The sequence below is a fragment of the Anoplolepis gracilipes genome, chromosome 5, assembly GCF_047496725.1.
Source record: "Anoplolepis gracilipes chromosome 5, ASM4749672v1, whole genome shotgun sequence".
Taxonomy (NCBI): Eukaryota; Metazoa; Arthropoda; class Insecta; order Hymenoptera; family Formicidae; genus Anoplolepis; species Anoplolepis gracilipes.
Window position 1 is genome coordinate 11,301,410 of NC_132974.1, and position 26,209 is coordinate 11,327,618.

At 40.4% G+C, this 26,209-nt stretch overlaps 1 protein-coding gene across 2 annotated transcripts in view; it reads left to right on the forward strand.

Moving 5' to 3' along the window:
• Nucleotides 1-26,209, forward strand: part of LOC140665729 (uncharacterized) — a 113,676-nt gene that overhangs the window by 56,456 nt on the left and 31,011 nt on the right. Inside the window, exon 2 of one of the 2 annotated variants that reach the window (XM_072892192.1) lies at nt 8,960-9,005. The gene's annotated coding sequence lies outside the window, so the exon portion shown is untranslated. Of the gene's footprint in view, nt 1-8,959; nt 9,006-10,990; nt 11,148-26,209 lie in introns of those variants that run through there. The other variant, XM_072892193.1, reaches the window with a different exon arrangement.

Below are 26,209 nucleotides of genomic sequence, written 5' to 3' on the forward strand. Positions count from 1 at the left end.
AGAAACGTCAGTGTACCACGAAGTGGTGCCGATCGAAGGGGGATCGCGACTATTAGTGGGCAAAGTTGAAAACTAGGTGGATGTTGATCTAGGTCGCGTGGCCGAGTTTTACAGCGAGATTATTGCGGTGCGCGCGCGCATGCGTGCGCGCGTGCGTGTGTGTGTGTGTGTGTATATATGTATATATATTGGTACGCGCACGGGAAATGCCCCTCTACTCACCGTTACCGCACGCTGAGGTAATTGAATCCGGCGATGAATTGAATAACGGTGCAACCGAATGCTGCAAGTGGATCGGATCGCGCGTCGGGTCGCTATTGCAACGACGTGTTGGAAATAAAAGAGTAGAAACGAGAGAAAGGGCTCGGTGGTATCTGACGCAAGAGGACGTATTGTGAGGGAAAGTTGGCTAGTCATTTGGTGGTTCGCGCAGCTTTTTAAGTAGATTTATCTTGAATATTTTTCTTCCGCATACTGCAAAAGTTAAATACAAAAAAGGAAAAAAATAACGCGAGAGGGAGAGAGAGAAAGAGAGAGAAACGTAAATATTAATATACTATAATAAATCAAGGGAAATCACTTTTTTAATATCAACATTTAATCAAGATAAACGCGTTCAAGATTCAGTATGTCAAGATTGATATTTGTGCCGACGCGCTATATACTCTTTAACGAAAATCTAAATTTTTTTATTTACCGATTTATGCGATACGGAATATATAATCTTCTTAATGAAATCTGAAGTATAGAAACACCGATGATCAAGTTTTCAATAATCCATTTTCGGATAACGAGAACTTTATTGGAATCGTATAGAATCGAGAGGGACGAGTTAATATTTCGGATAGCTTTTAGTTTACGAGCCGGAAATCTTTTGCAAGCTCCCGTGCGAGCGAGCGCGCGCGAAAACGGTATTTTTCAAATTACCGAAAAAGCTTCCTGCTCGGGGCTTTGAAAGAGCCGCGTTACCGCTCGCGGGATAAAATCGCATTCGGCGCGTCAGCGAGTTTTCCACCGCGCGGATTAGCGCGATTTTCGCGCGAGGTGATTATCTCGCGACGTCCGTCCCGGCGACGCGCGTAAGCGTAACGATAAAAGCCACTTTTTTTCTCCGAAAAACTTTTCAACCGCAGAATATACGATAATGGCACGACGACAGTATGCCGATAAAATTTGATGAGCGAATAGTTTGAAAATGGCACCCTATTTTTCTCGAGGGGAAAATGATTATTCTCGAAAATGTAATCAACCCCTCGGGGCTGAGAGATAAAAACGCAAGAACGCTCTCGCTCTCTCTCTCTCTCTCTATATATATATATTGGTGCTTTTGCGCAATCCTATAAACGCTTTTGTATTTCATTATTGTTTATGTACAATGCGGATAATCACGAGAAATAACGAGAACGGATATTTCGGTCGAAGAATTATTGTTATACCCGATATTGCAAGTTATTATTTTCGCGTAACAAATATAAATGGTACGCTCGCAAAATTCGACTTAAATTTCCGCCGCTCATGATCGCGAAAATAGCCGATTCCACGATCGCCGATCACCGATATTTCTCAACCTTGATATTTATTTGGCGCTATCATGGGGCGTACGTGCCTCACGTGTTCACTATATCGCGACGTCGATCGAGGGCGCCTCGCTTAAAGTGGTAGACGTCGATTTGGATGGATTCGACGGGACGTTGAGGGAATACCACCGTGTATCAGAACTTTTCTTGTTTTTATTTTTAACAATTATCAAGATCTTTACTTTCTTCTCTATAGAAAAATCATTAAATTACGTTAGAAATATTCTTTTATATATTCGTATAAAGCTTTTAATCAATCTTGACCCGATCTTGTATCAACAAAGATACTGTGAGATATATCGAACGAAGCGAATTTATGTTATGGAAGGAAGGCAATGCCTACAAATAATTTTCTTTCCTTTATCAACATGATGCGAGACACCCGATAGATTTAGTTACAATGCTAGACGCTTTCGAGAAGCGTCGGCGTGAATTTCGCCGATGCGTTTCTCTACTTGGATACCAAGCCTCTCGCCATTGTTGAGCGTACGTGACCACGTGCGCTAGCTCGCATTAAACTTAAATTAAATTGCGCGTCGAGAGAGAGAGAGAGAGAGAGAGAGAGAGAGAGAGAGAGAGAGAGAGAGAGAGAGAGAGAGAGAGGGAGAGGGAGAGGGAGAGAGAGAGAGGTAGAAGGTAGAGAGACGAAGGAAGAAGAGAATAGAGCTGGTAAAGATACAGAGTGCACTCTGCGGGCCAGTGCATCGAAAGACTCGCCGCATTTTCCCAACCGTTGCCGCTGTCGTTGATGCCTGTGGTAAATGCGTGGTACAACATACGGTACGACGGATTTCATGATAAAAATACAAAATTAGTGCCAGGAGGGCACAGTACTACCGCGGCTAGCATTATTAATGCACGTTCATGAAATTATGAAGCTGCCGCAGCACGAACCGTGTAATCATGTTTACTATAATATATATCGTGAGCTTTTAATTTCTCATAACGGGACACTAAACGAGGAGACGAAAGCAGGTATCATCGCGAAATGCAACGTAACTGATACTCTTAGAATGTGAAAATCTCGCAATATGCGAGCATTATATAAATTCCTAGAGGAAAAAATTATATAATATGCTCAGGTATAAATATACTCAATTATGAAAAAAAAACCTGATAACACACATATATAATTATGTAACAATTTTATCGCGCAAATTTTAGATTTAATTATATATGATTTTATATAATTACGTAAGTTCAATTTTATTTTTCTCGTGTCGGTAATTTTCATTTCGGATATTGAAATATCCAACTTTGTGAAGGATTAAGCTATGATTTATTTTTATATTCCGCGTTTTTGATAGATGAATACGTTTTGGAGCCAATATGTTTTTGTATTATTTTTTGATGGATAAAGGTGTTTTAATGACAGCCTGCAAATACAATAATTTTGCGCGAATAAAAAAATCCGTATTTCGCAAAAAAAAAAAAAAAAAAAAAAAAAAAAATCGATATTTCCGGTTCGCCAAATGATTAACCTGATGGCCAACGTCGACGGAAATAAATTCCATTTAGTTTGTGCTGTTCTTTTTTCATCCCTCTTTCTCCGCTCCCCGAATCACCGCCGTCGAACGCATAATGCATCGGTACGATGGGAAGGAGCAAAGGCATCCTTAAAAAGAGGAACAGGCCGAACTGCTCGCTTATCCTTTTTTTTGTAGAAGCAGCTCTCTGAAAAAGAGCTGTATACACCCTTTCGGCGTCTAACAGGGAGGACGACGGCGGCGGGGGAGGAAGGAAAATGGGAGGAGGCGAAATGACCGGTCGATCCATTTTCTTCGGTCGGGTCTGTTCGTTATGTCTTTTTCCACTTTTCCCTTTTCCATGGTCGCCGCTCGAAACAATGGCCCGACGTCCTGCAGGGAAAATATTCTCGCTCGTTCGCAAAAAAGCGCTCGTCCGGCTGGCTAGGAATAAACAGCAGTCAGTGCGAGTATCGTTATGAAAGGAGGCATTGCGGGAAACTACCCCGAGATAGGTTGAATTTATCGGCTCCTGTTTCAGGACGCGCGCGCGCCAAGGTTATAACGTCTGATATTTCGACAGCTAGGTGTTTTCGAGAAAATGTCTCGGGGATTATTTTCCTCGAGAAAAATCTCTCTCCTGTTTTCTTTTTAAATTAATTATTTTTTTTCCATACACACACATACACAGCAAGATTGATTATTTCTTCGTTGGAAAGACGCTACGCGAACGTGTGCCGCCCTTCGGGGTCTCGCAGAGTCCCTGCCCCCGCTTGGAATCCTTTTTGCGGTTTCTTCGCACGGTGGGAAGCTCGTAATTCTTCTGACGACATCGCGAGACGTTTCATTAAGCTTTTCTCGCCGGTCTTAATTTATTAACGAGCCGCGTCGGGTAAATAAATTATCCCCTCGCTATAGTAAATTCGGCGGCTCGATTAATCGCTCGGACAATCGACGCGCTTGGATATCAGGACGCGTTATTCCACGTGTCACGATTAATCAATCGCCGATTAATTACGGTAATTGACGAGCAGAAGGGCCCGTTAATTCGTCGCCGCGATTATCGCACGGAAATTAGCGCGGCCATCATTTCGATAGAAAGACAGTCGATGTCTAGCTTCAGGCGACGTCTCTCTGGATTATTATTAAAAATAAAAATAATACAACATTGCATTCTGTTTATTGTATTTGATATAATTCACAGATAAGTAATATGGATGCAAGAGATAAAGAACAGATAAGAAATATCGCTTTCCAGATCAGAGTTTCCACCGCAATTATTTCCACGTTTCTCGCGAGTGGCGTAATGTAAATTGTTCGTTGCACTCCAGCGGTGCACGCTGACGTTTCCGGAACATTATTAATAGCTCATCTACCGTATCTCAGATAAACTTTCCTTCATTGTGACGTGAATGATAAATAAGAAGCTCCTAATTATCGCTTTGTTCTGCATCTCATTATTATGTCCGAAACGAATAAAAGCGATGAAAGCGAACAATGTTGAATTTGACATCCGCAATGTGCGTCTCGCTGTATTAATGAGTAATTTACTTGTAATTAATTGATAAAATAAACATTTTGTTTCATTCCCTAATACGAATATACGCATATGTATATGTAAGCGAATGTTAAATTATTAACACTTATTTAAAATTTTTACTTCATTCATTTATCAATTTACTATGCAAATTATCTCTCATAAAACATTTTATGTTTGTTATGCTTGTAATTATTATCTAATTCTGTTATACATATAATGTTATTACATAATTTTGATATAGCTTTTTGATATGCTGCGTTATCAATTGTTTATTTGCTGCTTGAAATGTCTGTTAATAATCGTTACATGGTTTCACGGAGGGTATAAAGTTACGGGAAACGCGAAAATTGTTCCATGTATGTATGTAATGTGTGCTCTGTTCACACTTTAACTCTAACAATCTGTCAATTAAATAGATTTCGATGTTCGATGCAATTACATTGATTACTTGCGAATTTCTAGAAAATGTGAGCCGCTTTATCAACTGCGAACGCGCAAATAATCTTCGTTTAAGTGATTTTGGCCCCGGGAGAAACTTTGAAAGAAAGTAACCGGGGCAGATCTCCCACACCCCACGCGCCGGGGAGTCCTTTTAATTAATTAATTAAGAGTTTATCTCCACGCCGAGAGTTTATCGTTGTGATCTAATTAACGGATTCGAACTCGTTTGGTGCTCTTTCGGGATTTATTTATCAGAAAATATAAATGTTGATCTTGCCAGGGATTATTCACCCGTGAATTGGATTAATAAAGGAAACTCTGTCTCTCCCTCGGTTACGCGATGCGACGTGAAACGCCACGTAACGGGAATATATTAATTAATAGTTGCCGTCGTTAAATAAGTTGAAGTAAACCGCTGTAAACCAATTAACGGTTGAACAGAAATAAACGCTGCTGCTTCCTGTATTTGCATTACAAATGTGGAAATAGTTTTTGTCTCGTTGATGAGGAAGAAACTCTCGAAGAACCTATTTGCATTTCCACGAGAAAATGCATACTAATTCGTTAATTAGTTATATGTATGTATTATACTTACTACGTATAATTATATTAATCAATTTAATCGTTACAGTACGTTAATTCAAGTGTATATATATATATATATATATATATATATATATATATATATATGCAGTTATATATGCAGTACTAACGAGTAAGTTGATTTTTACTTATTAATATTAGTGGAGATCGATTTTGCCGCAGGGCCTTATTAGTCGTGTCATCATTGTGTCGTAAGCGACCGGCCTCGATAACACGACCGTCCTGTATAATGCTGGGCGAATAATTAGGGAGATTAATTAACGAAATGCGAGACGGATTGGCAGGTGCTCGCGACAGGATTACAGGCCGCGGCGGATTTAATCCGCTTCGACGTTCACCTGCCAGGTCTGCCGACGTGCGAAATGCAGTGGTCTGATCACAATTGGCGGTCGTGAAAAAGTCGACTCGGAAGAGCTTCCGAGGCGTCGAGGATTATGAACAATACCGTGGCGAAGGAAGGAGCATCGTCCTGTCGGACAAAGGAGCGGGATCGCTCGGTTCTTTCAAACTCAAAGTTCGGCGATCCCCAATCCCCGTCGCTTCGTTCGCAATTATTTTTCTTTTCCTTTTTTTTTCTTTATCTTCCATCGCGCTTTTCCTTCCTCTCCCTCTTCCCCTCTCCTGCCTCATCCTTGATCCTATAAATGGACGTCGCGATTAAACGAGCAGACGGGAATTGTTCAGACTCGTCGCGCGGCCGAATAAAAGCGCGTCTCGTATTTTTATTTTTATTTTATTTTATTTTTTTTTCACCCGATGCCCAGCATCGCTGTTATCGGAGGAGGTAGAGTGACGATAGAGCGCCTAGAAACGACCGAGTTTCAGTTCAACGACAACAGGAACGAAGAATATAATCGAGTAATCAGAGGGAGAATGAGAGAGTGCAGAGTTGCGTAGCTTCGTGAAATTCTGTTGATTCTCTTTCATAACTACGCAGCTAATTTGGATCGTTCTTCTGTAATAAAGCGAAGAAAATGGAAACGCTAACGCGAACTGTACGTAGGTAGGTAGGTAGGTAGGTAGGAATATAAAATTGGGCTTGTTTTCGTTATTCACGAGAATTTCGGCCAAAGTGAAATTGCACAAGCGGATGCGCGAGTTACTTCTTCTTCCTCTCGCGAATTCTCGATTTCACAGCCCCCTGCTTTCGGAGAAAACCTCTCGGACTCTTAATTCGCAGAGAATCCTTTAATTTTCAATGTTAAATGACTGGCGTAATCGGAGTTGATTACGCTTGAATTCACTCTTTACAGATCGTTCTTGCTGTTTTCTTCCAGTGTGCTCGGTATAAATCCTTCACCTCGCCGACTTCTGGCGACGCTTTTGACGTCCCTGATTTGGGAGCGAAATTCAGGTTGACGTAAAAATACCTAACTCGATTCACTTAATGCTTTTCATTCTCGCGGCGACTCTTTCTCTCCCCTTCTCTCTTTCTTCGTAAAATAAAGCTTCAGTCAATCTCTCTTTCTCTCTACGAGCTTGAAGTCATCCGAGTCGCTTATTTACTACGGCTTAATCCTTCAGCGACGAGGAACTGTATTAATCATTAGAACCGACAGCCGCGCAGATACGAGGCTTTTAGCGATGAATGGCGTCGAGTCGACCTTAAATCTCAAATCGCTGGTAAGTATCGTCGTCAGAAACTTGCAGCCCCACGCGAGGCTTTTAACCGTCATATTCTATTTCTCCGGACTGAATACCGGGGACGAACCTCTTTCTCGTCCTCCCTTCTCTCCTCCCAACTTTCACCCCTTTCTTTCATCCTTTTGCGCGATCGCGAGATCGGCTCGGGGCTGAAGTGCACGTGACCTCGATCTCGCGCTCTTTTCTTCTGGCTGGCTCGCTGTCTCTGGCTAACGGAAGGGAAACTGAATTGCGAGGAAACCGCGAGAAATCTGGGTTCTCTCGGTATTTTTATGCAGAACTTACACGTTCGCGTTTATTGATGGTTGTCGAGTGAAACGTGTCGCGTGTACGGGGGAATTTTTGTCTGAATGTTTTTGCGGTACAGTTCATTTAGAATTTGTAAACTCAATGTAGTTTTAGAATTCGTACAATCGAATACGAAATAGGGCGCGCTTGCAGCAAAAACGAGGGAAAATTGAAAGGTTTCTATCATATTATATTATGAAATTTAAAAAACTGATGAATGGAATAAAACCTGGTTTTTAAAATATGAAATAATGTTTTTTTTTTCAATCTTAAAAAAAAATGCTACAACTTTTAATATAAATTGAAACGTTAATTAATTAAGCTTTTAGCTGTGGTATTCTGGACTTTTAAAGGTTTATACAAGTCTAGCGAAATATAACTTTTAATGATAAAATGAAGAAAATGATGAAAAATCGTAAAGGATATTGAAATAAATATAATTTTTGATTTTTACATCTATTACTTTCGATTATTTTTTTCCATTTTTTTCCTTGAGTTATAAAAACAAACGAAATTTTTCGTAGTAAAAGCTCGATTGTTATTCCCTTTAAATTCAGATGTAGTAATAAAAAATAAACTTTGGAGAAATTCCATTTGGAGAAAAATTTTTTGCACGCTGTTACAATGTATTCTATTGTTCAATTCATTAGGCTCCTTAAATATTCTTATATTTTTCAACTGGAAAATTTAAAATAAACGGATGTGTATAGAAGCGTTCCAGCAGTCGCTCAAAGTGTTTGAAGCGAACGAGTGCATTGTAAACGTAAAATCAAATGATTGAGTCATCAGCATTGCGACAGCGACAGTAATATTCCGGTTCGTTGCCGAAGACTCAGGTCGGCAGGAGTCACAAGCATTACAGTTTGTAAGCCCTGTTTCACCGTACCTTTAGTTAGCACGAAGCTTACGGAAGTTTGCAACAACTCGCTTAAATGGCTACGTCCCCGGTTAATTCTTTCGGCATCGGCTTATAGGTATTCCTTCTGTTCCGAGCGCGCCTCGTGACAGGGATCGTTTATTTCCGCCTGTTACTCTTCGCCAAGTTCCTCGCGATACGCCTCGCACAAAGGATTAATGTCTCCGCGCGCTGATCCTTTCGTCCGGATATCGCGTTATTGTCGTAGCAATATCTTCGGTCTCTCGATAAAGGAGCCGAGCTTCTGCCGAGCTGCCATGTTTCGCAAATATTGTGCCGACGTAAAATTGTGTTATTCAAGCAGCAAGAAGTTTATAGCGAGCTCTCCTACTCCTCAAACATCGATCTAAATTGTCCCTGTAATGATATCGCGCGCATATTTGCGGAATTTTCCCTCACAACGATAAGGCTTAAGCTACAATAATAATTTAAATGAAACACCGACCGTACACTTCTCTTCATTGTTGTCTCTTCATTGTTGCAGATCGGTGGACCAACCAGGAGATAAGGGACCCGGCCATCCTCTTTTGGTAAGGATCTCCGTTCTTCTCCCAAAGTCCTTTCAAGTCAAATTCAAATTTCTCTCTCTCTCTCTCTCTCTCTCTCTCTCTCTCTCTCTATATATATATATATATATATATATATATATATATATATATATATATATGTATATAGCTTCCCGAGAACTAGATACCTCGGTAAACTAGCAGGACTTTGCTAGTATTGTAACTCGAAATCACTATTGTTCCTCGGTTTTCTTCAGCTCACGCCGATTATTATAATTAATTGTTAGTAGGAACATTTGTGCCGCGTCAACGATTCAACGCGCATTTTGCGAGAAATCGCATGAACGCACAGATCGCATTACCCGATTCTCGCTCATTCGCGAAAAGCTGCGAGAGGAATGACAAAAAGCTCGTGAGTTAAACTTGCGTTAAGGCGCGGAGACGTTCGCGCGCTCTGTGATTTCGCGTAATTTGACTGCGCAAGCGAATCTACTTGCCAATAGTAGCTGCAATTTATTTTGGCATAATTTTAATTTAAAATATACAAGAGGTAATAGTAATTAATATTGTAATAATTATATAAATGATCTGTTACTATTATTGTATATATCTTGTATCAGATAATTTACATGTATCGTGTATCAATTATCAGATAATTTGGCATATATACATATATATATCAGGTTTTTTTTTACGACCATATTAAAGCCGGATATTGTCGGAAATCGAGAAGACGACACGAAACATCCCAATATCTAAGATCGTTCGTTCGACCATAAAATTGGATAAGAAAGATTCAAGTCACCGGAGCGCGTATGGTTCTTAATAGAGTCTTTTTGCAGGACCGTCTGATACGCGGAGTGGTTGCTGCCTCTTTTTGTCTATTAAGAACGTTGTCGAGCTAAATGCTACGACGGAATAGTTTCGTTCGGCGTCGGAGATAAGCGTCATCGTAACGATTAACAAAGTTTAATCAGAGTTCTCTCCTCAAACCGATCGCGCTCATTGTCAGTTCTCGAATCCTTTCGACCGGAATTGACGAGAGAAATTTAACGCTCGCGAAATCAAAGTCATTCTGCGCCATTTTTCGCGGATCGATCTCACGCGCTGAATTTAATTAATTTCATTGTTTCTTTGCTGTACAAAATTGGCAGATGATAAATTATTTATAACACTCAAATATTCCGATACTGTTAACGCCCTTGTGACAATGTAATATTGAAATTTGTCAAAATTTTTCACGTTATCGTATTCCATTACATCCATTGCATAATCTCTTCATTTTGAAAATATGCAAAAAGGGAAGAAATCTGGAAGGGATAGATTATTAAACGGGGAAACTAAATAATTAACTAACTAAATAATTAAATTTCATGTAAAAACCGAATATAATATTATGTAAAATATGAGTGTAAAAGTCACGATTTTCATTAAATCAACGCTATATTAAATTACGTAGCTCGCCGACTTTTAGTACTATCTAAAGCGGAACCGCGGTCGGGTACAGACACCCCGTATATTTGCGCATAATCCCCGAGTTACAAATTCTATTAAGCGGGAGAGAATGGAGAAGACTGAGGGATTAAAATTACCGAGTGTCTTATTAAAAGGAGAGATTGCCTGCTTCTTTTGGTCAAATAACGAGCTTGGGGCTGCTCTGGCCTCGAGCGAAATATCTCGAGGCTCGATCATATATAGTTTCTAATTAGCGATATCTTCGTGGCGTGTAATACTTTTAAGATGAGAGAAATCCCCCATAGGGATATTATTCCAAGCTCTCCCGTTTCTCAAATGTTTCACGAGTGGGATTTCTTTTCATTGATTTAATTACGGGTCACATTACCGGGTGGTCACGTCATCGAGCGCAGTAAATACATCGGTGACGCGGTTTTTGTCCTTCAAGTCTCAGCTTTAATTCTCGCATTCTCCTTTTTGTCGCACTCAGAGAGACAGACAGAGAGAGAGAGAGAGAGAGAGAGAGAGAGAGAGAGAAGGCGGGGAGGGGAAGGGGAAAGGGGAAAGGGATCCTTAATTACGGTTGACCGAGCGACGATTAAACTTCGCTAATTGTCGCGCCGATGACGCCGGACTCTCCGATAAGCACCGCTGCGCCATTTCTGCGAATGTGCACTCGAATCGAGACTCTCATCCATCCCATCTCTCGAGGTACGGATAGCGCGTTTCTCTTTGATCGATATACGAGTTTGTTCTGCTTTTGAATTAGGTAGATACACTTTTCCCGAGAAAGTGTCTCCCTTTCTCTCTCTCCTCAATGTTACTCAATGAGATACATTCTCCTGAGATTTATTGCGTCTCTCATGAAATTCTGGGTGATTCGAGCTAGAGGAATAACGCGGAGGGCGTAACGATATAAGGCGGGAAAGAAAAAGAAATCAAATCGAGGATCGAAAGGGGTTGGAAAACGCGATGGCAAACGGGCGTCACAAACGGGAGATAGCGTTATCAGAATTGCCTTCGGGAACTCCACTAATTTTAACTAACAGTGGAAATATCGCGAAACTTTTGAGCGACGAGTCCTCGCCAAACAATTTATCTCTCTATCTCTACGAGAGATAGATGGAGAGGATGAAGCCGAGAGATCGAGGAAACGAGAAAATCAGAGAGAGAGAGAGAGAGGAAGAGGAAGAGACAGTTTCAGACGCTCTCGCCTGTAGTCTCTTACTTATCCACTCGCTTTGTGGTGTTGATAGGGGAGGGAATCAAGGGGAAGAAAGGGAGTGAGCTTTAGTACGCCTTTAAAGTACGGTATAACCCTAGAAATTATAGCACGCCATCCCCTGGCGCAGTATGCTCGGCAGTGGCAACTTAATAAGCCGATAGGATACGATCTCTGCGCGAGCACAGAGAGAGAGAGAGAGAGAGAGAGAGTGTATGTGTGAGAGAGCGTAAGCTCTTTCGCGCTAATTATTTGCGATTATGACTTTGCTGGCGAAGTGATCACGCGTGTTGATATCCCGCCTAGCCTGTTATAAGTAACCTCACGGCAATGTTGCTTCGTCAGATTGTTTTTCCCTCGGGTATTAATCACGTTGTAGTGTAGTTTATGGAAACATGACTCTACGGAAATATGATTACTGACAAATAAATGTCTCGTATAATTATATGAAATTTTCCTTCCGATATATACCTCCTACATAAAATGTGACCCTTATTTACGAATCGAAATTAAAAATTTATTTTCGATTCGGGATTTTTCATCTCCTTTACTCCTATTTAACGATGCAATTTACCAAAGTTTATTAGTTTACAAATAAATTTCTCTTATAATTATGTTAAAATTGTCATTTGCGTGCCGTTTACTCGATTAAATTTCGTTTAAACTTGGCAAAAATCCAATAATAATTAATTGTTACGATCGATTCTCGGAAGGCTCTCGCATATACCGTTAATTTTACGACGTGGTGCGTATAACGGGCGCCGTTAAGGGTTAAGCTTTGAATACCGTAATTACCGATGCTGAATTTCCCACGAGAGAGGCGATAAAGGGGAGGCTCGGGTCGGAATTTTTTTCTTCATATACGGTATATGCAAATCTCGACGGGCGCGCGGATTAACATTTACCGTTTCACCTTTAGCCGTCGAGCTCGTATCGAGCGCGTATCGTGTTGATGTAAACGGCCGTTAGATACGATCCGTCCGGCTGCATCAACTACGTAAGAAGGCCGCTATTGAGTTTTGCGCCGGCAGTTTATCGCGGTTGTAACTAGAGCGGCTTTATGTTTCGCTGATAAGCTCGCGGGATGACCGTGTTCGTCATTCCGTTCCTGGGTTATCGTTCCGCTAACGACCAGACGGACAGACAAAATTGCTCGCCTTCTCTCCTGACAAGTTTCCCCGACAAACTGAAACGCGAATAATAATAATAACGGAGATTCGATCGATCAGGAATGCATATAGGTTGACAATTATAAATTACAATCTCAAACGTAAGGCTGTGTATATAAAAATTCTGAATTAGTGAATTGAAAATTTTCGCCCGTCGAAAGTTGCATGTAGCAAAAAATAATACGGAGTAAAAATTTTATATCGCGCGATGTAAACGTTGTATTATAAATAAAAAAATTGTTAAAGACCAAAGCGCATTTTCCCCGTTGTATTCAGTTTTCCATCCGTTTAGCACGACGTTGCTTTTTTTCGATGGCGGTTAGAGTTGTTAGTAGCTTAAATTCACGATTTAATTGAAACGCGCGGAAATTCCACGTGCTTGGGCGTACCTAAGCGTGAGGGATACTCGTTGTTGAACTTTTTTAATCTGAGTAAAATGTTTACGAAGCGGTTTGCGAGTGGTTTCATTTGCTCCCATTTTTTTTTTTTTTTTTTTTTTTTTTCCCATCGGAGAAAAAGGGAGACGATGATATCGAAATCGACGCAGAGAGATAGAGAGAAACGAACGCGATTTTGTCTTTTGATGACGATAAACACCGGTGCAGCTTTTTGTGCAATTTGGAAATTTTTTTCACTCGAACGACATACAAACAGCGTTCGCTCCATGCCTACCGAAACGACGAGGAGGAAGCCGTCAAATATGTCGACGTTCCCTCTGCGTTTTAGCGCGGAAACTCGAATCTATATTAAATCCTACTAGCGGACTGTGTTGATTTTAGTGTGGCACGGCCGTTCGGGGTTTGCCATAGGAATTGCCTGGGCTGAAAAAGCCAATTCGCTTGATTGCGGCTCCGAAAATGTCCGCATTCGCGGCATCAGCCCTGTCTCATAAAATTCGATCGATCGGCGACGAGCGCGACGACAGGCTTGCAAAAGTTTTATTAGATTACTGTGAGCGAAAAGTCACGCGTAGTTTTACATCGCGTCGTTTGTCTTCACGGACAATTGCAGATGAATTTAATTAATTGTAGGAGACGAGAGACTCGTTTGTTTATCGAAGGCTCAGCAGAGTACGTACTAGAGAAAAATTGTCTAATCGCATTATTTTATAAATAATATAAATCCATCTATTTTATTTGAACCCTCTTTAAAATTTCTTCTTTTGAATTTATTTAAAATGCATTTTTATGATATGCCAATAGTTTCGAATCATCAGTCAGACGTGTGTGAGTTTAAATAAAATAATGTTTTCAAAACTATTTGATTCACTATTTATTTTTCTCAGGAAATAGAAAGCAAATAAAATTTGCTATATTAATTCTATTTATTTGTAAGCAGTAATGCATCTTTTAAAAAATATTTAATATCATTAATTAGTTTAAGTGGTTAATTATAATATTAGAAACTACGAGATTTTCGAAATTACAAATACCATTAATGTGTTATTAGTTTATGCGTGTAAGCTAAGGAGATTATAATATTAGATTACAATATTGGAAATTACGAGGTTTTCAAAATCACATTATTACGCTTTTGTTCAAATTGCATCGATGCGATTTGATATGATTGTAAGATTTTAGTTTGTTTTTCTTTTTTTCGTTTTGTCCAGTATTAAAAAAGAATAGCACGCGAAAAAGAAGAAATAAGAGAAAAAAAAAGTTGTCTTTAAAATATCAAACTTTAAAAGAAAAACTACGTTTTTCGTATTACTATTATTAAAATTAATATGGAAGGATGAAAAAGAAAATTTTTGTGTAGCTTGTGTTAAAAATATTGTAGGATAATAAAGTATGTGATATACAAACAATGGGCACATGAATCACATGCTGGAATTTCAAAACATGAATCTGCATAACTACATTGTGATTCATGTAGTGATCAAATAGATTTTTAACCATGTTACTTAATATTTTACATAATATTTTTAATATTAAACTGTTTATTTATACATAATAGCTCATAAAAAATAATGTTACTTTTCAAACCTAATAAAAAGTGTTTTTTTTTCCTTAATATATAATATGTAAACGCTATTTTTGTGGCAATTTATAGTGTGATTTTTAGGAGACCTGTTGCCTAAGTCGCATGAATTACGAAGGTTTATAATTTTATTTTCTTTTAAATTTATAGTTTTGCGAAATTTATAAAAAATTGGGAAAGGAGGGAAATATATTCATTTTTTTATGATGACATGTTAAAAAATATACTATCTTGAATAGTGTGTTTGTTAAAATATTTGATCTTTTTTTTTCAAAAATTATGCTATATTTAAGTCTTCCCCTATATTGTTATATAATTAAGAATATATATTTTACTATATCATATTTTATTTTAAACAAAATTTGAAATAATCAGAATATCAATATAGCTGTCAGTCATAGCTTCGATATATCAGGCTTGCGAGCATTTTTATTTCTCCGATCGTGTCGCCCGAGAATTTTTTAAAAATCTATCGTATTTTTTAAATTCTATCGTTTATTGTGAACGAATGCTGATAAAATACCTTTTTGCCAGAATATGATATGCTACTTTTCTCGATGCCTTTTAAGTATCTCATTGGAAATTGATGCGTCGCGCACATTTTCCATCGCTGGTTTCTCTTCGCTTTGCGTGTTCCCGATCGTAATCAATTCCTCTCGGGAGACCCGCCAAGTTATTAATCGTCATTAGCGACGACCTTTCATACCGCCTCCGCGCGCCGAAGGAAGAGAAACGGGTTACGAACCCAGCCCTCCGCCATCCCGGAAGTGTAGCTTGTGTTTGTTGCGCTCCTCCCGGCCGGATGTAACTATCGATTTGCTTCTGACTGGGAAGAAAAATGGAACCCACTGCGCGTCTCTCTCCGGAGATTGACTCCAGATTACAAGCGTGAGTGTCTTCCTTGCTTTTTTTCCTTTTCCTTTCGACTTTCATCCTGAGAAAAAGATGGGTGGCAGATAGAGGAGCGGTGGGAGGGGGGGGGGGGGAGGAAAGAAGCGTGAGCCGCAATTAGTCGCTCTGAATTTTAAACGTGACACTCGATATATAGTTGCTCGTCATCAATCATTGATAATTGAAGCAGTCGGGTCGAAAGTCAGCCGCGACGTCGAAAGAACCAACACTCTGCATGTCGCGTTTGCAGTTAATCATGGACGATGAACTGGCAGCCTCGCTGCCGATGAACAAGGCCAACGAGGGCACTTGCTGACTCGGCACGAGCCCTCGCGTGAAGCGGACCCGGAAGTTTTGCGCGCGCGGAGCGAGCCGAATGAAGGTAGTTGAAAATTCTTTAATAACAAGAGGAAGAGGTAGTTTCCCCTTGGTGGGAGGGAGAGAAAACTTAATTAAGTGCTAGTGGCGGACCGGAACTTTTTTGCGGTCGGGTAATAAAAGATTATGCTAACATAAGGTATACAGGACTAACGAACGCCCGAGTTTCGCGTTGACTCTCGAGCGCGCGCGCGCGCGCGCGCCGCTTAAAGGGGAGGCAAATTAAATTACGTTGCCAGCGTATATCTTTTTTTCTCTCTCTCTCTCTCTCTCTCTTTCTCTTTCGACGGACGCGCGGATTGAAACGCCCGTCTATATTTCGCGGCGCCCGAGCACGATATCACAGAGTCGCTCTTTTTCAGTCAGCTTGTAATTTAGGCAGCGCGTGGGTTTACATTCGGCGAGACGCTTCGCGTGCGCGATTCTTTTATGAAGCTCTATTTGATTATCCGCCACAGTATTCTGTAAACAATTTCATTCGCGTCGTCGTTTCAGCGAGGAATTAATACACGTAATACACGCGAAAAAGAATGAAAAGAGAGAGAAAAGATGTTTAAAATTATTGTAAGGGAGAGAATATGTATGTGTACATACACGGAGTGATTCGGCAGAGGAAATAAATATATTGCTGATAAATTCCAGAGACACAATTTTCAACGAAAAATATTTCGGCATATCAGGTTTCCATTGTTATACATATTACGTATATGTAACAATGGAAACACTATTCGCATTTGATTAACCTACGCATGGTAGAATCAAATTTTGACATTAAGAAAACCGGCATATCATTACGATAACGCCGGATTATTATTATTCCATCGAGCATCGCATTGTTATGCCGCGAGTTCATTCTCTCTCTCTCTCTCTCTCTCTCTCTCTCTCTATCACGTGGATTACATAACATTGTGTATCGCGCAATGTTAGGTAATCCGCGTTACGCACGGGTGCGAGAGGATCGCGATTCGCGCTACGCAAAATTATGCGCGCTATCATTCCTGCCGGTGAATTAATGTAAATAGCCGCGATATAATGGCCGAACGGTAGCCGAATGGCATCAATTATGTCGGCGCGCGTGTAAATAAGTACCGCGTTCTACGAAAATTATTATAATATATCCGGGCGACAAGCGCGTTTAATTGCGCATCGCGTTCGTCGCGTTCGTCACTGTTATTAATCGCCGACTAACGTTAATCATCCATAACGGATAGCGTTTGACCAATATGAAATGTGTTTTACCATGTGTATGCGTATATTTAATCGCTGACCTGCAATTTTATTTAGACGGCGAGCGTGGCTTTCATGATACCAGCATTTTCAGTTTAACCTTTCGCGAATACCGGGTCATTCATAACTCATATTTTAAGAATATTTTATAAAAATTCATGCGGTTTAAATAAATATCAATCTAAAAAAAAATCATAAATCTAAATAAGTATGAAATCAAAAATGTGTATTGTAAAAACATCAATCATTTTTATTTTGTAAATATTTTTCTTTTTTTCATTTTCATTTACAAATATTTTTTAAAAATATTGAAAAAATAAAATATTATATATATATATATATAATAAAAATAAATAAATAATTTAAAAAAAATTAATTATATATGGGGTAAACTAGGGTATGATGGCCATCCGGAAAAGATGGCTATAGGCTGTAATTTTTTCAATAATCGCTATATAGTGCGCTTTTTTAGTCATTATCAAAGATAATCGACATTTACAGTAGTTTATGCGCATACATTGTTCGAAATAACGATATTGTGAATCTTACATCATATTTTTACTTTTGACTATCTGCAAAGTTTTTCATTCGTCCACTAAAAACTGTTACAACGTCGAATAAATTACAATTAAGCTATCGTAATCGACGTTAGACATATTAGATACAAGATATGTAAATTGTTATATGACCTATAATTTTCATTTTCGTTTTCATTTTTGTAAATATTATGGCCATCTTTCCTTAAAAGTTGGATAAGATGGCCAATGCTTATGTTGTACTATTTTGATAATATAAAATTTCTATTAAATATTTTTCTTTTAATTTCGATAATATTACGTAATTTAAGCTTTAATGAAGATAATATGCCAAACACTATTAAAAAATAACAAACATAAAAGTATGTTTTTTGCATTTTAAAAAACTATGGCCATCTTACCCGAGTTTATCCTATATGTATATATATATATATATATATATATATATATATATATATATATATATATAATTAAAATTTATAATGCAATTTTAATCTACCACGTACAAGACAATTTTCTAATGTCAAGATTATGTCAAAAAGAGCCAGCATCCGCGGGTACTATGCCGTTTGTCGTTCGAGAGAAGGTTTAATCTCGACGCGCGTAACTTTTCCACGAGCTCTCGTCGCCGCTACGAGAATTTCCTTCGTAAAAGACACGTCCTTTACGATCGTCTCGCGTCGTCGTTCGCGTCGCGATTGCGCGACTGGTGTGCCCTTTCGTCGCGGCTATCGAGATTAATAATGCAAGAGCAGCCTCTTTAGGTCGGTGGCGAGCAGAAAAGGGAAGGGAAGGGAAGGGCGGCAGGGGCAGCAGGGGCGGCGAGGGGGAAAGTTGCGCCCGCGACGTGGAGTTTCCCATTTTGCAGAGTGAACTGCAAGTCTGGCGCGTCGCTTTTAGCATGCATCCCGTGGCCGTAAGTGCGGCCGCACACCGGGGCGCTAAACTGCGTACGTGCGGACGCTTTTCCGCGGCGCGGAAACTTTTGCCGCCTCCCGCTTTTCCTCCAACCTCGTCTTCCCCATCTTCCATCGCTTCCTCGAATCGGGAATAACTTCTCGCGCCGACGCAGCGGCGCATTAACGACTTGATTATCCGCGAACTGTCGTCGTTGTTGCGTACCCACTCGCATCCAGAGAACGGATAGATAGCGGCTCTTTGAATAAACCATGAGGCGCGCGCATACACACACGGCTAACTATTGTACTGTACGATACTACGAACGGAGGAGGTAGTATCGATACTTGGCTCAAGCGGTGGTTACCGACGTCTATGCTTTATTGATATTATTCCGAGTATTCTGACCGCGGAATATCGAGAGATTCTCGATCATTTTGATTTTCATAGAACGTGTACACATGTGCGAGGAGTGTTCGGTAGCCTGATCGATAGTCCCTTCAGCTGCGGCGATTAGATCGCTCCTCGTCACGACCGGCATATTTCAGAATGATGGATCTCGCGAAAAATGGTAGTCGGGGGCCAGCCCTTTTTCGCTTACGGTGACGAAAGAGATTGATTCGATTACGTACAATCCGAACCCCCGGACGATAAAGCTGCGACTGTGTTCGATCGCCAACTTGGCTAACGATGGCATAATCGGTCGTTTCGTTGCCTGAGAATCGCTCCCTCGTTGAACTTTCGAAACAGCGTTCGTAAGATAGATCAGAATGTAATAACGGGATTTCCGCGTGATGTAATAAAAAAAGAAAAAAAAAAAGAGGTTTATAATGGCATAAAGATCGATTCCATATTTTATCTCGCATTTGATCGTATAATTTCCTCGTCAGTTCCTCGCCGTTCCTGATTAACATCGATATGATATCAAAGACGATTCTTGAAAAGACGAATCTGTCGCTGCCAGGAACACGCTAGCGGATTCAGCTCTCTCTCTCTCTCTCTCTCTCTCTCTCTTTTTCTCGGCATAGCCGACTCGAGCCACTTGACTGACAATGCGCGCATTGTAACTCGAGAACAAAGGATTTTTCGCCATCTGACAATTTTTTAGGTCAACCGAGACTCTTTCACTAATCTAAGCGTATAAACTTGGTCGGGAAGTTTAATCGAAGCGATCGACAGCTCTGGATTTACTTACCTAGCGCTCAAGACTTGAGTAAATGTCAGTGTATGCGTCAACAAATTAAATGTATACATATATATATATATATATATACTTAGTTCCGTGAAATCGAGCTGCCGAATAATAACGAAAGGACGATAACGCGATTATGTACACAGAATCTCATCGACGTGGAGAGTGTGATGATGAGCGTCTATTATCTTTATGCAAACAATAGGCAATAGGCGTCCAACCAACTGGAACAAGCCTCTTGTTAACTATAGTACTCTCCCCGGAAGAGACTTGACATGAAGCGTTATTTCGCCGGACGGCCGGCGTTGTTTATAGTGTCATTGAACGGAGAATTTCAAACGGAGAGAAATCTTCCTATTATATATATATATATCCAATATATATCCGAGAGAAAAAGAGATATATACATATATATATCTCTTTTTCTCTCGGTAACGTATGTATCATTAATCGCGCGGCTTCGGCCGCTCGATTTATTCGAGCTTTTTCGGCGGCGCGAGTAACGCGGTTATCTCTTTTCCCGTTTCGTTAAACGACGCGAATTTTCGCTTATCCAGGAAATTTCCCCGGCAAAGGATATATCGAGAGAATAAGTAAGTGCACGACATAATGTAATGCGCGGCTCAAAATCCCATCTTTCGGGCAAGTTTGCGACAACGAAATATAGGCGACCGCAATCGTGCGACTGTCTGTGCGACTGGCGCTCGCGATTTGCCGGGACTAATTGCGAGCGGAGAGATCCACGTACATCTGTCACAAAATATATCCAACATAGGCATTACAAAGTCGGACAGGTGTCGTTACTCACGGCGGCAAAACCCACGATGGAAACGCCCGGCGTGGAGAGAAAAGGATGAAAACGAAGGATCAACAGAGGGGGAGAAAAAAAAAAAAAAAAGAGGGATAGAACGGGAGGAGCGAACTCCCATTTATTTCGGTCACGGGAGAGAAGGATGCGCGTGTGCGAACACGCGTGCGCGCGTGTTCCTTTTTTCGCGGGGCGGTCCCGTGTTTCTGGAACATCGAGGAATCGGGGGCTGACAAAAATTCGACAAAGGAACAAAGGACTTGTCGCGCCGCGCGCGATTGTTCTTGCGTCCGAATCGTTTTATCGCGTTATTTATTTATCGGGCAAAAGTTCCCCTTTTTCCGATATTTTAATGGCCCAACTTAATTGGCTTCGAAAATGAGTTTTGAATTTTTATTAGATATCCATTATATCCGGTTTATATCCCCGTGTAAAATTTCTCCCGCCGAAGCGAATATCGCCGCGAGTTTTAGCAATTTATCGCTAAGTAATGCTTATTACGCACTTTCGCGTATTTCATGTCCATTTACCAGATCGCATAATAGCTGCAATATTTAATTGATATTTAATCTGTTTCGTGAATTTCTATCATATATTAATCATCTTATTAATTAGCGCAAAATTCCCTTTATCGAAAAATTATACCGTGATATCTAGTAATTTATTGCTTATTACGGGGGATGCGAAAGTGCTTTTTCCGGGTCGCGACGCGGCAGCTTAATTCGTTTAACGAATCATAAGCTCAAATATCTATTTAACAGGTATTAATCGTTACGTCTCGTAAAATTCTCTTTGCCGCGACATCAAATAAATTACACTTTACGCGGTGACTCAACCTAACCTGATGTGACCTCGTATTTCTGCTTTACCCATTTTTAATAAAGGCACTCGCAACTCCGATGTCTAAATATTATTAATTATTATCAAAATTAGGCAATTTGTATTTTTGTGTAAATTCTACGGTGTGTTTTTACTCTCTCTCTCTCTCTTTCTCTTTCCCTCTTTCCCCAATAGAGGTCATCTCATTTGACGGTGTACCCTCCATCGAGGATACACAGGACGCGCGTTTCTCCGGGAGAGACCGCGTGCACTCGTGGCTCTCTATATCGAGTTTCCCTGGCACAAAATTTTTCCAAGTATAATGCCGTAAAAATACAGCGGCAAGCGACGTTGACAAAGTCATGAATAATGCAGCGGAGGGTCTCGCGGAGGGGTAGTAGGAGGAGGGAAGAGTTGGAAAAGCGAAGGAGGGAAAAGGGAAGAGGGTTGAAGGGGAGTTGGGTGAAGGAGAAATGAGTAACAGACAGCAGCGGCGGGAAAGTTCCTCCACTTTCTTCGGGGTCTTCCCTCGTTGCATTTTCCCTCGCGTCCTTTTTTTGTCACCGCGCCCTCTTTGCCACCCGTTTCCTTTTTCCTTTTTCCTTTTTTCTCCCCCTTTTGGTCTGACGGTTTTTCTTCCGTCTTCTCTCGCAACCTCCTTTTCTCGGCGCGACTGACAGAGTTGTCCGCGCATTCCTCTTTTCTCGCTACTCCTGGTTCTTCGTCCTTCATCGCTTCAAGGAGGATAAAGAGGAAGGACAGAGAAAGAGAGAGAGAGAGAGAGAGAGAGAGAGAAAGAGAGAGAGAGAGAAAGAAAGGTTAGATGGAAAAAGGGACGTAAAAGTAGCCGAAGGTGAAGTGATGAGTTCTTCTGCTGCTCTCGCAGTACTTTCTTCAAGAATAAGCGGGCCGGAAAACGAAACTGCGATGAAGACGAGGAGGAGCCGTTAATGCGGTTATCGGTGAACCTGCAGGCGATTCGTCTCTGCTCGAACGAGTCGTCGTCGGCAACGAGGATGACGAAGACGGCGACGGCGCGGTTTCGCGTTTCGCGACGCCTTCTCGTGTTTCGCGATGCTAGACATGTTTCAAGAGACGTTGCTGTTTTTATCTTATTACGATGACGTTCTAGCTAAATGGGATTGGGGTGAGAAATGGGATTAAAACGTTAAAAATATCGCGAAAAAATATAGCGAGAGCGAGAGAAACTGCGCTGTTGATAATCAGGTAGGTCGATTACTCTGGAAAATTACTCCGAAATTATTGACACTTGTACATTGTTGCAATTTTTAAACACCTGGTATATATATCGCGGCAACATCATTTCCGCGCTACCCTTGTTATGTACCTACATTGCTATTACATTCACTGCATTTCTTATTCTTATCGTTACTGTTTTCTCACGTTTGCGCCCGACGTTTCGGTAAATATTCGACGACGTGATTTTCTCTTTCCCGCTCGTACAACGAATTTGTACCGGAGAATCGACGATGCGAATTGCATCTTTGAGAAATTCGCAATGGCTGCTACGTTTGCCATCTCAATTGTGCATGTGTATTCGCGTTGCCTTCGATATTGCGCTTCCCTCTTTCGACGGCCGTCTCTCAATCTTCTCTTTTCTCCATCTTTTATTTATTAAAATTATTTTAATAACTTTAAAACGCGCGTGATGCTCAGGAGATATGTCAACAATTGCATCTATAACGTATCAGTAACACAAATATATTACTGATATATTATAGATGCAATTATTTATCCATATTATATATATATATTAATAATATATATTATTAATATATATATATATACGATAATAAATACTGATTCCGTTGACGAGCATATCGTGCATGAAAATAAAACAAAAGCTGCACTGATTTTCAACAATTTTAACAATCATTGACGTTGGTATATTACGATACCTATTATTTATATATATATATATATATATATATATAATATATAATAGGTATCGTAATATACCAACGTCAATGATTGTCAAAATTGTTGAAAATCAGTGCAGCTTTTGTTTTATTTTCATGCACGATATGCTCGTCAACGGAATCAGTATTTATTATCGTATGTGCGCGCGGTGTATATATTTATTAAATATACACACCGTGAAAACAAATTAAATTTATAAGCCAATTAAACTCGATGCGCTCATCATGAGTTCAGTCGATGGAATAACGGCGATCAATGACGAGTGAAAAAATTGTTCGCTCGCGCTATTCAATTTTCGTTTAATTACGGTGACTGGCTCGGTCTCTCTTCGGAAAATCGAGAGACGCTCTTGCTTATCAAACTTTATCTTCGCACTCTGGTTTTCGTTTTCTCGCGGTGAGAGATCGATCCGTTCGTTTTGTTCCGACGGTAACAAATACGCCAGAGTTCGCCGTTTGGAAGTTTCAACGTGGAGATGGGTCCCTGACAGGGGAAGTAAGTTTGCGAGAAAGAAGAGAGAGAGAGAGAGAGAGAGAGAGAGAGAGAGAGAGAGGAAAATTAAATTAACTTGTTAATTTTTTAATCGCAGTTGCGCTTGTTTCGATGTCAATGTCAAAATGTTACACGGACGTTTTAATAAAAAAACAGAGCAAACAGCTTCTCTAAAAGTGTAGAATTACTTTTTAAATATATTTAGTGAATATTCATACACGATATTTTATATAAATAGAATCCTTTTAAATTTAAAGTATATATATTTGAATTTCCAAATTATACAATATGTTCAACCAACTCCCCTTCCATTCTTCCCGGGCAATGATTTTATTATCTTGGTGTATCTGGCGGCGAAATGTTATTTCCGTGCACGTCGAACACTCGGTGTCGCGATAACGCCACTAGTTTAGGTATCTCCCTTGTCCTCGGCGAACCGACAACGATCGTATCCGGCGATCGCTATTGTCCGACGTATAACCGTCGATGGCACGGCGAGCTGTGCCATCAGCGCAATTGTCGGAAGTCGCGTCCAAAGTTTAGGTGAACATAGGAAACTCTTGGAATCGGTTGCCGATGTCGTCGTGATGAACAAATACAAGAACTTTGCGAGAAGATGCCGAGCCAAAGTGTCGAAGGGGAAGGAATCGAATTAAAAGGGTAGGAGAAGACATTTCCTCTGTTCCCTTTTCCTCCACCTTCCTCCCCAACCGATCCCTCCGTCCCTCTTAATCGTCGTCAGCTCGTGACTACGTTTAGCTAATGCGGGAAACGTGCCTCATCTGTTTCCGTTAGGATAGCCGATTACGTTCGTTTAATATGCAAAACGATTCGACACCAAAGTTCGTCGGGTCGACCGGATTATCCCGCTGTCTTTGCCGTTGCGACCGTTTTCGTGGACCGTTGGAAATCGCGCAACGGTTTGTGGGAACATGGATATCTACGATATTATTGAGTTTCGAATTAAATTTCTATTTATAATTGAGAAGGATAAGCGCCGGCAAACAGGGGACATTATCGTTATCTAATTAACTTCTCCAACTTCTATTTACTTTTACCATTCTCTCTTCGCCTCTCTTTTCCGCTTCCGCTCGCATTCCTATCCCAATTTCAATTCATCTCAATCTCAAGAATTTTTCTCTCGCATTCGATAGGTTCCACAAATCTTGACGATTTTGTGAATTCCATTAGAACCACTATTCCGTACAACCGTAGAAGTATCTTTTTCCTCTTCCCTCTCTTCCTCGTCTCTCTCTCTCTCTCTCTCTCTCTCTCTCTCTCTCTCTCCCTCTCTCTCTCTCTCTCTCTTTGCACACCCTTACTGTTCCCCTTTCATCCACTTTGGGCATTCGTCGAGAGAGTTTCGTCGATCTTCCCTCGAAAATATACTTAAATTTATTCATTCGCTCCGCCAGTCGCTTGCTCCATTAAGATATTAAAGCGGTCTTTGCTATGGATGTCTACGTACACAGGTGAGAAAGTTTGCCGTAAACGCGGACAGAGGTAGGGTATGTTAGAAACTTGCAGCACTTGTGTATCGTGCGGACAGAGATGAGCTCTACGAGGTCGTCCTTAGGGGGCATCCTCCTTTTCAAAGATAAACTAGAGCGAATTATACAATATACATATAAACTGTTTGTAACATCTTAAGTCGTTCCAAGTATTTCAGAATATTCTTTGTAGAGTTTTTTTTTAGCTTGAAAACTCATACATGCACTGTTATTCGTTTACCATGTTAAAAAAAAAATCAGGAGTCGAGTTTCCATAGGAGTCGCTATATGAAAAATTAGATTTATCTGTTTCCGGGTCAGCTCGTACGATCAAAGCGGTCGGTTTGTTCGTGAAGTAGAACACGAAGAGATATGTGTGCTTAACATGATGTACGTTTAACTTGATGTATGTGAAGAACCATGTCTTTTGAGGAATTCATTTCGCTTTGTGAATCTTTATTTAATTAGACATCCCGAAAACGGCCGGATGAACTTTCCGAGGCCGGAGCACTCGCGGCGGATTAATTGAAAATCACGCATGAGTTTTTTTGTTTACTTCGGCAAAGGAGCACGTATAACTGGTACAAAGGGATTCTTACGAATCTAATTAACAAAGAGGTTAATTAAATTTGTACGTGTCTGAAGTGTACTGCGTCAGGCTTTGACGAGATGTTTCGCGCGCTGAGCGCTGACCTGCACGTGAGAAACAATTCACACGTGACAATAAATCT